The sequence below is a fragment of the Lissotriton helveticus genome, chromosome 4_2 (assembly GCF_964261635.1).
Source record: "Lissotriton helveticus chromosome 4_2, aLisHel1.1, whole genome shotgun sequence".
In the NCBI taxonomy this organism is placed as follows: domain Eukaryota; kingdom Metazoa; phylum Chordata; class Amphibia; order Caudata; family Salamandridae; genus Lissotriton; species Lissotriton helveticus.
The window spans coordinates 140,249,830-140,263,107 of NC_136064.1; positions in this window are offsets into that span (position 1 = coordinate 140,249,830).

Below are 13,278 nucleotides of genomic sequence, written 5' to 3' on the forward strand. Positions count from 1 at the left end.
TGAACATTTTGTTGTTGAAGATTGAACATTCTTGCAGAGTTGGCATCAAGCATATGACAGATTTGTTTTCAGGACTTTTCTTAAAAATATTCTCTGGGAGAATATTTTCATTCGGAAACAAATTTGAAATTGATCGTCCATGTAAAGCTTCTTTGCCATGCTCAGTTAGTTTTCCAATTCTTACATCTTGTAGAATATTTTTTATAATCTTCATCCTTTGCCTGTCGCATATTTAAAATATAACCAGATATTCACATTTCTATTGCTTCCTAAGCACTTCCTGGTACCTTCATGCGTAAGCATTTTAAACACTGGCTGTCCTTTCACTGGAGTTAGTTGCAGTAGATCTCCAAAAACAATGATGTGTTTGCCTCCAAATAACACATCATAGTCTGTTTTAGGAATTTCTTGCATTCTTAAATGCACAAAAGCAAGCATTACATTTGATACCATGCTTACTTCATCAATGATAAGAAATTTCATTTTCTTTAGGACTCCTGAAACTTCACAACAAGCTTTTTCAGATAGCTTGTGATATTGTAATTTGTTATCATGCTCCACCGGCAGCATCAATAAGCGATGTAAAGTAATTCCTTTAATGTTGTGTGCTGCCAATCCAGTTGGAGCAGTAACAACACAAGAGAGCGATGAAACTCTTTCCAGTTCTTGCTTCTCCACTCACATATAGTCGGACAGGTACAAATGATGTACATGAGCACTCTTTTTTTTAATGAGATAAACCATGCTCAATGTGTTCTGTGACTTTGTCATATATTTGTCTCTGCTCAACGTTTAGTTCTTTTTCCAAATCTTCTAAGTCAACTCCATCCTCCTGAGCTTGTTCCATGGCTCTTTCAACTTCATCCATGGCAGTGGCGGCTTCATTTTGTATAATTGGTCCTCCTAGTGGATCCTGACTCAATGAAGCAGAACTCTGACTATCTTGAGAAGTGTCTCTAGCAATCTCTGCTGCAATTGTAGCTTCTTGCTGAATTTCCTCGTTCAACATTTGCAGATAATTTGAAAAAACAGGACATTCTATCGTATCCTTTGTTGCATTGAACAAATCTTCATAAGTAAGAAAATCTCCAAGTAGTTCCTCTTCTCTACGCCAAGGCTTAAAGAGTTGCAAAAGAGCTAAGTAATAAAATTCTCTTTTGTCTGGAGAATCACAACTCAATTTTCGATGATTAATCAAATGGCCTTTTCTTTGTTTCACTAGACAGCCTTCACAACCAATTACAGCATATACACCTTTATTGATGTCTTCTGTGACGTTCTTTTTAAAAATATAAGTTTGCAGAACTTCATAGAGATAAGCGTTCTCTAGGTGAGTACTTCTATTTGGATAGTATGTATCCAACATGTTTGTTTTCAAAATATCTGTACTGTCCGGTTCTTTCTCCGCCAAATACTCTATTTCTTGTACAGATTTCAAAACTCGGTTTCGTGTTGCAGCAAGACCTAGACTCACCCAAATGATGGTTCTAGATTTGGCATATAGACTTGCTGATGACAACTGATCAGAACATTCATATGCTCCAATTTCTCGATGCGACAACATCTTCAGACTGTAACTGTATATTTTCTTGCTTAGACTCCTTTCATGTGAAATTTCCTCCCACATTTCCTTCAATTCCGTCTTTTCTGATTTTGTGATGTAAGACGTCACATATCAAGCCACAGCAATTGAGTTGTCAGCCACATATTGAATATCCATGTTGGCATTCCACATGGACAAAATGACTGGGTTGTAGTCATTTATGAATTTGGATTCCTCATTTCTTCTTAGGTTGTATGTATTTTTGGGTGATGTCCTTGTCACAGTATGTTGCAGAGAAGACATAAAATTGTTGACTCTTCCTTTCAATGTTACTGGACGTGGAAATGCAAAACGACATTTCGTGTAGAACTTGTCCTTGAATTTGTATTTTCGACGACAGTATTCACCACAACGATGGCTTCGAAAGCGTAAAACTTGGTGTCTTAAATTGTTTTCTTTTGTACTTTTCGGAACAGCACATGTAGAATACTGCTCAATGAAACTCATCACTTTCTCATCTGAATGTTTTCCAAATTTAGGTGCATCAAATTTAGGTGCATCTTTAATCCATAGCAGCATATGTATATGAGGAGCACCTCTTGCTTGATACTCCTTTCTCCAAAAGAAATCCAACACCTCTCCAAGCTGAGGAATTTTTTTGTTTGTAATAAAAGACATCATAGCTTCAAACCTATGATTGAAATACCTGCATACATTAACTGGATCCAAAGAGCACAGTTCTCCAGGTGTCTTGTATTCAATATTTTCAATGTTTTTATTTGCCTCTCGTAGAAATTCAAGTAAATCTTCCCAAGCATACTCAGCACAGCTAAGAGTGAGGAACCATGTAGGAGTTCCTAAGTTTCTTAGCATACATTTCAATTCCCCATGACGACGGTACCAATACTCATTAGTACCACGCTGACATGCCATGAGATTAATTAGCTGAGATTCCAAAACACTGTCTTGCAGTTTCACTTTATCCATAAAATCCCTTGCCGAAACATTTTGTAGATGTGTTCCACTTTTGAGTATTTGGTTTACTGCATAGGAAAGTCCAGACAAGTCACTCTCAAACAGTAGATGGAATAAATATGGAATGCATTGACGAAACCTTGGATCTTCTGCATATAATCTTGAAGTCCGGTATTGAGATGCAGGAATTTGAACAGGTCGGTCGTCATATCGTCCACCTTCACCTGTTGGAAATAACTGTGGAAAACAACGAGCTTCCAAACTTTCTTCCCATACACTAATGGGACTTACTTTGGCTTTTTTCATCTGAAACAAGTCAATAGCATTCCCCATTACTTCTTTGGAATGCAATGGATGAACACTATAATGTTCATAAATTTCTTCACTTCTAGAGACATCCACTTTTTCTATTTGCCCAGCGGAGACATCAGTGTTGTCTTGTACAGTTGTTTCCTCTTCTCACACATACATATTTTTATAGTACTGATTATTTTTTACCAAATACAACGTTGCCTTTTTGACTTTCCTAACATCTACTAATTCTTGCCAGATTTTCTTACTCTTTGTCGGAACCCCATTAACTAGAATAACCAGAGGTTCCTCTTCTACTTTTTCGACACCAATTGTATCAATATTTTTCTTAAAATCTAGAGGTAAATAAACAACTCTTCCCTTTAATCCTCTCTGTAAATTTCCCTGTCTTAGGCTCCATGCGAACAATAGCCTGAACAGGATGCACACATTGAATCAGAATAGACTCATAGGTATTTAAATCCATCAATTCAGAAGGAATGTCTACCAACTCCATATTATTATGAACAGCTCTAGCAGGCATTCTGTATTCATTTAATTTATTATAGCAATATGTACAAATACGTTGATCAGAGCCCAAATCAAAACAATTTTCAACCAACAAATAAGTTGCAAAATCCTTCCATTCACTTTTTACTGTCAGATCCCGCCTTCATCCTCACACGATTCATGTCGGGCATTTTTCATGTACCACTCCGTTTTTGTCCATGTGGAGTTGGCGGCAGAGAGTGGCGCAACAGTGGTCAAATAGGAGGTAAAGGGTTCCTGGATGTGCCACCACATTTCGTTGGTCAGCGCTTTAGTGTTCCGCTGACTGTCCGCCATTTCGTGCGCGAGAGCCCTCTGCTCTGCGCACTTCAACTGTCGCTTTGAATCGGAAGGTCGCGCTTCCTCAGCGCTTCCGAATTTTGAACTGAAATTAGTATTTTGGGGGCTTTGGTTCCAGTTTTCGGGCTCATTAGTATATTAAGAGCCTCTCAGCACACGCGGCCATTCTTTCTCGTTAGTTAATTGGCCCGTGCGCAAATCCCGTTTTTTGTCCGTTCTGAGGCTTCATTTTCTTTCCGCCTCTCTTCACCGTTCAGCTGGTTTCCCTTCTGACTGTAACTAAGTACCAGCAATTCGTGCCAGTCCTTTGGTGTTTGTTTCCTGGCAGCAACTCTGGCGTCTGAAGAGTTCCTGGGCAAGAGATTCCTGACAGCTGTTCTGAACACCGACTATGCAGTAGGATTGCTCCTTGTTTTGTTTCTTCACTAGTGAACTCTCCTGTGTCATTAAGCCTGCATTAGCCTTTGTGTAAACAGCCTTATAGCCTCTGTCTGGGGGCTTACCTGTAATCTCATAGAACTTCAGTAGAGATCACCTTCTGGAACATTAAACAGTATTCTTCATAGCTTCCTGCATCTTCCAGTCATCATTCCTGTTGAGCGCAGTAAATGGGGTATTCATTGTATGCATATAATTAATACTGCTGTCTACCTCCATACCTTCATCCTACAACCTGCAATCAATGAACACTGAACTGAATGCATGAACATTTCTAGGAAGCCTAATATATATAATATGAAGAATTAGAGAGCAGCAAATTACACACTTGAGTAAGTTAATGCTGGTCCAGAGATAGTGTAAAGGTTTCACCGGCATATTTACAAGTCGCTTGCGCAATGTTAGATATAATTTACCATGTCTGTCTCTGCCGACAGTATGTGTAACTCTGCGTAAGATCACAGTGATGGGTGAATCAAGCTTCAGTCACAGTGTGATCTTAGGCACATGATCAGAATGTTAGATATAATGTACCATGTCTGTCTCTGCCAACAGTATGTGTGACTCTGCCTAAGATCACAGTGATGGGTGAATCAAGCTTCAGTCACAGTGTGATCTTAGGCACATGATCAGAATGTTACATATAATGTACCATGTCTGTGTCTGCCAACAGTATGTGTGACTCTGCCTAAGATTACAATGATGGATGAATCAAGCTTCAGTCACAGTGTGATCTTAGGCACATGATCATAATGTTAGATATAATGTACCATGTCTGTCTCTGCCAACAGTATGTGTGACTCTGCCTAAGATCAGAGTGATGGGTGAATCAAGCTTCAGTCACAGTGTGATCTTAGGCACATGATCAGAATGTTACATTTAATGTACCATGTCTGTCTCTGCCAACAGTATGTGTGACGTGGCTTGTAAATATGCCAATGAAACAAATAAAGTATCTCTGGACCAGCATTAATGTCAAACATTGCGCACGCAGCTTGTAAATATGCCAAGGAAACCAATACAGTATCTCTGGACCAGCATTAATGTCAAACAATGCGCACGCGGCTTGTAAATATGCCAAGGAAACCAATACAGTATCTCTGGACCAGCATTAATGTCAAACATTGCGCACGCGGCTTGTAAATATGCCAATGAAACCATTACAGTATCTCTGGACCAGCATTAATGTCAAACATTGCGCACGCGGCTTGTAAATATGCCTAGGAAACCAATACAGTATCTCTGGACCAGCATTAATGTCAAACATTGCGCACGCGGCTTGTAAATATGCCAATGAAACCATTACAGTATCTCTGGACCAGCATTAATGTCAAACATTGCGCACGCGGCTTGTAAATAGGCCAAGGAAACCAATACAGTATCTCTGGACCAGCATTAATGTCAAACATTGCGCACGTGGTTTGTAAATATGCCAATGAAACCATTACAGTATCTCTGGACCAGCATTAATGTTAAACATTGCGCACGTGGCTTGTAAATATGGCAAGGAAATCAATACAGTATCTCTGGACCAGCATTAATGTCAAACATTGCGCATGCGGCTTGTAAATATGCCAAGGAAACCAATACAGTATCTCTGGACCAGCATTCGACCACGTCTGGGCATCCCCAGCGCACTTAGGGCGGCAATTGCAAAAAACAACAAGTGATGGACTGAATGTGGATCAATGTCACACACTCCCCCAGTCAAAAGATCTGGGCCCAAATCCATCGTTTTTTTGCACTCCACACCACCCTGGGTCAGATAATGGCTTTATGCAAATCAGCTCTGACCCTGTTGCCCCATGGGAACAGTCCAGTCCGAACTACAACAGCCATATCTTTCCCAGACCGGAATCAAGCATCCGAGGACCGGACCGGTTTCGAGGTAACACCTCTCTTCAGCCCGGCTAGCTTGACTCCAAGTGGTGTGGAGTGCCTGGGACCCACGTCTGGGCATCCCCAGCGCACTTAGGGCGGCAATTGCAAAAAACAACAAGTGATGGACTGAATGTGGATCAATGTCACACACTCCCCCAGTCAAAAGATCTGGGCCCAAATCCATCGTTTTTTTGCACTCCACACCACCCTGGGTCAGATAATGGCTTTATGCAAATCAGCTCTGACCCTGTTGCCCCATGGGAACAGTCCAGTCCGAACTACAACAGCCATATCTTTCCCAGACCGGAATCAAGCATCCGAGGACCGGACCGGTTTCGAGGTAACACCTCTCTTCAGCCCGGCTAGCTTGACTCCAAGTGGTGTGGAGTGCCTGGGACCCACGTCTGGGCATCCCCAGCGCACTTAGGGCGGCAATTGCAAAAAACAACAAGTGATGGACTGAATGTGGATCAATGTCACACACTCCCCCAGTCAAAAGATCTGGGCCCAAATCCATCGTTTTTTTGCACTCCACACCACCCTGGGTCAGATAATGGCTTTATGCAAATCAGCTCTGACCCTGTTGCCCCATGGGAACAGTCCAGTCCGAACTACAACAGCCATATCTTTCCCAGACCGGAATCAAGCATCCGAGGACCGGACCGGTTTCGAGGTAACACCTCTCTTCAGCCCGGCTAGCTTGACTCCAAGTGGTGTGGAGTGCCAAGGAAACCAATACAGTATCTCTGGACCATCATTAATGTCAAACATTGCGCACGCGGCTTGTAAATATGCCAATGAAACCATTACAGTATCTCTGGACCAGCATTAATGTCAAACATTGCGTACGCGGCTTGTAAATATGCCAAGGAAACCAATACAGTATCTCTGGACCAGCATTAATGTCAAACATTGCGCACGCGGCTTGTAAATATGCCACGTGCGCAATGTTTGACTTTAATGCTGGTCCAGAGATACTGTATTGGTTTCCTTGGCATATTTACAAGCCGCGTGCGAAATATTTGACATTAAATCCTCTCTTTTTTTGTATATTCTATCTCAATTTATGCCATTAAAAAACCCTTTAAACATCTCTCCCGGCATTTCATATTCTTTTCTGGGTGTCAATTTTATAACCCCCTGAGAAGGGCTAGAGGGTTGGGGGGTCTCTACCCTGCCCCCTTTTCGTGTTTTCTACTCTTGTTTTGGGCTCTCTTGTGCCTCAGTTCTCCTGAAAAACAAGAAGGTGGCCAACAGTTCCTGGTTCGGACAGTTTGGAATGTTGACAGTCGACTGCCAGCCAATCAGAAACTCGCTCACGCACGTAAGGGTACGCGTACCGTACGCGTACGGTGATCGCATATAGATATATAATTTGATCAAATTCAATTTTCTCAACAACTACTGGAGGGATTTTCACCAATTATAGAAAAGGCACTACTGCATACCTGTACCTACCATTTTGCCAAGTTTGGTGTAATTCCGTTCAGCCGTTCGGGCTGTAGCCGTGTCTAAAGGTCCCATAGAAAATGGCATTTGAAAAATTTCAAATTCAATTTTCTCAAGAACTACTGGAGGGATTTACACCAAACATACAAAAGGCACTGCTGCATACCAGTCCCTACCATTTTGCCAAATCTGGTATAATTCCGTTCAGCCGTTCGAGCTGTAGCCTTGTCAGAATGTCCCTATGAAAATTAACATTCGGAAAACAGCGAGGCAAATTTAAGGAAAATTACAGGCAGATCCCTCAATTGGCTCCAAAGTTATTCCCAATAGAATGTTCGGAATTTCCTATGGTAACTAGGTCCTAACTATATATACCTACTGGCGACCGCCAGTAGGTAATATATTACCTACTAGAGGTGGCCATTAGGTAGTTACAGTTACAACCTACTTACCATAGGAAAAGCATTTATTGATTTGCTAATAACTTTGGCGGCATTTGACGAATATTTGCAAAATTCTGTCCTAAAAAAGTCTATCTAGGTCAGCTCCTATCCTGAAAGTTTGGGGGTGATTCGTTAAGCAGGGTCTGAGAAACATATTTTCCCTATGTACATTTCCAGAGGAAAATTTGCGACGAGCTACAGCCCGAACTGCTGAACGGAATTACCCCAAATTGGGGAAAAAGGTAGAGATTGGTTCAGAAAGCGACCTCATTTTTAAATGGTGTAAATCTGTTGAGTAGTTTTTGAGACATTTAAAAAATAAGAGTCAAAAATCAATTTCTCTCAGGAAACTTTGTGCAAGGCTACAGCTTAAACTACTGAACGGAATTACCCCAAATTTGGCAAAGCGACCTTTTTTAAAATGGTGTAAATCCATTCAGTAGTTGCTGAGAACTTAGAAAAATAATAGTTTCGATATCTGGGCGGAGCCTAAATCAAGAGCACAAGCTTCACAGTGATTGGCTGCCAACACTCCAAATCAGGAAGTGTTGGCAGCCATCTTGTGACTCGGTGGAAGCGAGTCACCAGAAAACAGAGAAACAAAGGTATAAAGCAAGAGAAAGGGGCAGGGTAGAAACACCCTTACCCTCTAGGCCTGCTCAGGGGATCTTAGAAGGACCCCAAGGGCCAACGAAGCATTTTTATAAAAAAAGGAACTTGGCGCAATTCGCACTGGGATCGCAGGTTCCTGCGTTTTTTTTTAATGAGTCCCCCGGGTAGACTTGGTCCTGGGGGTATTTCATAAAAAATAATAGCAGAGGCTCAATGGGGCTGCGGGAGCCCGCTGGGGTCCCCGCAGTCCTGGGGCTTTACTCATGTTAGGAGGGGGGTTGCTTTGCCCCCTCCGTGAGCACTCCACGTGATTATAACTTTGGCATTGTTTGACGAATCATTACGAAACTTCCCAAAAAGTTTTTCTTTTTGATCAGCTCCTATCTTGAGCGTTTATGGGTGATTGGTCTAGGGGGGTGAGAAAAAAGGGGGTACAAAAATATGTTTTCTCAATGCATTTTCCAAAGTGAAACTTTAGACAAGTCTACAACAGCTGAACGGCAATTGTGTAAATCCGTACAGTAGTTTTTGAGACATTAAAGGAAAAATGTATATATATATCTGGATGGTGCATAACTCCCGAGCACAAGCTTGCCTCTGATTGGCTGCTAACACTTCAAACAAGGAAGTATCCTCTGATTGGCTGTTAGCAGCCATCTTGTGCCTCGCATGGAGTGAAAATATAAAAGAAAGGTCCCGGGGGCAATTTAGTATACCGGAGCTCTGTCTGTGTGAGATAACCCTTTCACGCTCCCTCCGCCCACCACTTCGCAGCTATGCCTTTTTAAGCCAGTCTGTCCGCTCACAGCTCTCTACCTTTTCGAACTATTACGCTGCTGTGCCTCTAACTCTGTGAGCTACTATGCTGCTGTTCATTTAGGAGCAAATGGCCCGTAGTTCTCCCTCTGAAAGTCGAGCCCACGGGGCTAAGCCACATTATATGAGCATTGAAAAGCCATTTTGTGATTCAGTCTGTCAGCCGACATCTGTATGAGGCATCTCTGACAACATACCGGAGCTCTGTCTGTGCGACATGCTGCTTTCACGCTGCGTCTCCCCACATCAGCAGGTAACGCACACTCTTCCTATATCACCAGAATACCTCCAACAACCTTCTCGGGCCCGCAAGTCTCCCTCTGCGAACCACTTGATGGCTCTCAGCTCTTCGGGTGCGAGTTCTCGGGCCCGCTGTTGTATCTGTAAAGCCAAGACTGGAAATATACTGCAGGTCTCTCTCTGCAAGATACCTCTTCACGCTCCCTCTCCCCACATCACTGTTGCACAGCTATCCCTTTGGAAGCTGTTGGCCTGCACCTTTCCCTATACCAGTCGGCCCGCAAGTGTTCCTCTGCTGGCCTGCAGCTCTCCCTCTGTGAACTGACGGGGAGCAGTTCTCCCTCTGTGAGCCAGCCAGCCGGCTCGCATTCCTTCATCTATGAGCCAGCCAGTCAGTTCGTAAATCTCTGAGAACAGATGCAATGGATGGGCAACGATCATGCAGGTCGGTCACCCAACACTGCTCTGACATCCCCCAGCAGGAGATCATTGTCTGCCATCCCCCCTCACCCTCACCCCCACCCCTCACAAACAAATGTGCCAGTCACGTTGGGGATTCTGGAACATAAAAAATTGGGTAATTTTGTACAATTATTAATAAGAAGATGCTTGTGAGGCTGGACAAATAAGAAGTTTAGTCATGCATGGATTTACATATAAAACATTTTATTAAAATAAAACAACAACACATAAAACTATGTTCAGCTGTGGCGTGCCATCGCTGGGCCATTTCTGAATCATATCCTGCAAGACAAAAAGAAAGATAAGATGGTGTGTCATGTGTCCAGCAAAGGAGAAAGAGAAAGAGAGAGCGAGTGGGGGAGAGGAAGAGAGAGTAAAAAATAGAAAGAGTGAAAGAGAGAGGAAGACAGACACAGAGAGAAAGAGGGTGAGATGAAAAGAGAGAAAGAGTGAGATACAAGGAAGAGAGAAAGAAAGAAACAGTGTGAGAGAGAGGACGAGAGAGAGACAAAAAGTGAGAGAGAGGAAGAGAGAAAGAGTGAGAGAGAGAATGAGTGAGAGAAAGAGTGAGAGAGAGAGGAAGAGGAAGAGAGAGAAAGAATGCATGAGAGAGAGAGGAAGAGACAGAGAAAGAGAGAATGTGTGAGAGAGAAAAAGGAAGACATGGAGAGGGAGAGGGACTGTTGACACTGGAGCAAATCTTTGCATCTCACCTTTGTGCCATAAGTGTGTCTTCAACCACGTGCCGGGACATAGTGCACCCTCAAGTTTAGTCATCTGAAAGATAGTATAGACTTAGTAATTGCAGAGTACATACAACTGCACACGTGTAATTCTCTGTTTTGTCAATGCGCGCTCAGGCTGCTGTACCCCATCCACTCCCAATACTTGGAGGTGTATGTGCGCTCTTGTGCGACCAGGTTGCTGCACACTATCCACTCCCACCGCCCAGAGGTGACTGCCTGCTGCTGGGGAAAGTAGTCTCTTCTCACCTTCCTCCACCGGCGTGTGTGTAAGAGTATTCACCATGTGCCAAAGCAACCTTCTCAGATGTTGTCAGGATGACCAACCATCATCGCAGGTTTTACGCGTATTCAGCTCTGGTGGTGTTGGGAAGGATGTCGATTTGTGAATCACAGCCTGTTAGATAAAAAGCAAGATAAGATTGTGCGTCAGGCATCCTTCAAAGGAGAGAGGAAGAGAGAGAAGAAAGAAAGAAAGAGTGAGAGGAAGACAGAGGGAATAACAAATAAAGAGTGAGAGGAAGACAGAGAGAAGGAGAGAAAGAGTGAGAGAGACAAAGAGAGAAAGACAGAACGAGGAAAAGAGAAACAGGAGGAAGAGTGTGAGAGAGAAAGTGTTAGAGATAGGAAGATAGAGAGAAATAGTGAAACAGTGTGAGAGAGGTAGAGAGAGAAAAAGAAAGAAAGAATGAGAAGAAGACAGGGAGAAAGAGAGAAACAGTGAGAGTGAGAGTGAGAGGAAGAGAGAGAGAAAAGTAAAGTGAGAGGAAGACAGAGAGAAAGAGAGAAAGACAGAGAGAGAGTGAGACAGTGAGAGAGAGGAAGAGAAAGAGGGAACAAGTGTGAGAAAGAGGAACAGAGAAGTAGAGGAAGAGTGATAGAGGCAGAGAAAGAGAGAGAGAGAGGAAGAGAGAAAAAAGAGAGAAACAGTGAGAGATGGAAAGAGAGAGAAAGAGTGTGAGGGAGAGAAACAAAGAAATGAGGAGGGACACTGAGTGCCCATACTGTGGACAAAACCGTCACAGCTCACCTTTATGCCATTGGTGTGTCTCCAACCTATGTTCTGGGACTTAGTGGAGCCTCAAGGTTCCACATCTGAAACATAGTACAGAATTAGTAATGACATAGTATTTACGACTGCGTACGCCTACATTGCTGTGCCGCCTTTGTGCATCCAGGCTGCTGTACCCCATCCACTCCCGCCGCCCAGAGGTATCAGCCCACCGCTGTGCACCCAGGCCTCATTGCTCACCTTTTGGCGGACAGGGCACCCTCTACACCATGCAGCCCGCTCCGCAAGCCAACAAGTCATTTGATGCTGCGTTTGATTTTTCCATGGCAGAGGACATACTAGTGCACCCATTGTCATCGAAGGTTGTACACCCACTCAGTCCTTGCGGTGCCACTAACTCAGTGACCAGTGTGGCCGTAGTCCCCTGCTGTTGCATGGCTCAGGCCAACACTGAGGTCCAGCAGGGCACACAAAACATGAGGTGTTCGGACCACTGGGACGGGCCATCACCGTGGTGGTGTGCTTGTGCCGGCCGCAGTGCATCCGGTGTGAGCAACTCTAAAATGGCGTAGAGCACATGCACCCGGTCTTTTTTATTGGTAGGGTCACGTGTTATGTGACAACTGTGCTGGATGGGTGTGATGTGGGTGTATACCAGCCATTAGGGAGTGGCTGTGGCATACTGACAACTAGAAATGTGACCAGCAGATCACTACAATGAAAATCTGTGCCATGTAGCATTGTTGTCCTTCCTTGTAAGCATAAGCGGAGTGGGCTGGCCTGGCGTATGCCATTCCTGTGTGAGACTGTGAAGAATGACTCTGTAGCTATGGGCGTGGCTCCGTCGTGAGCTGTATGAGGAATTATCTGATGCTGGAATTGTTACCAGATTGGGCTGGATCACACACAATTGGTCTATATTTTTCCCGGTTCTGCTGCAAAATTTTGTTTTGTGCTAGTTGCCATATTACCTACTTGCGGTCGCCAGAAGGTAGTTATAGTTATGTCCTAGTTACCATAGGAACATCGCAACATTCTATTCCCTTATTTTTTAAAACAATTTTTATTTGAATTTCAAATTTATTACACATATCTCCCTCCCTTCCCCTCCCCCGGAGAACAGGTACCCATCATTTTTATTACAGAAAAAGTGTTCATGAGCATAATCAGTTTTAAGAAAGAAAAAAACATAAAGGGAGAAGAATATCATACTTGCAACAAATAGCCAGCGTCTATTCTTCCTACAATCATTCCTTTTGAATCCAAGCTAGCAGTGGCGCCCAGATCTTCATACCCCTATTCCTCTTATCCCTCCCTTTATTTCTATAGATGGCAACCTCCAAGCTGCAGGTCGCAAGCAACTTGGCTCTCCATTGTAGAAATGATGGTGGTATCGGATCTATCCATGCTGATGCCGCGCATAGTCTGTAGACGGCCATAGCTACAAAGATCAACCCTTGTATTTGTATTGGTCGAGTGATGTTAGATGTACCCAACATGACTTCTTCAGTTGTAATGGTAACC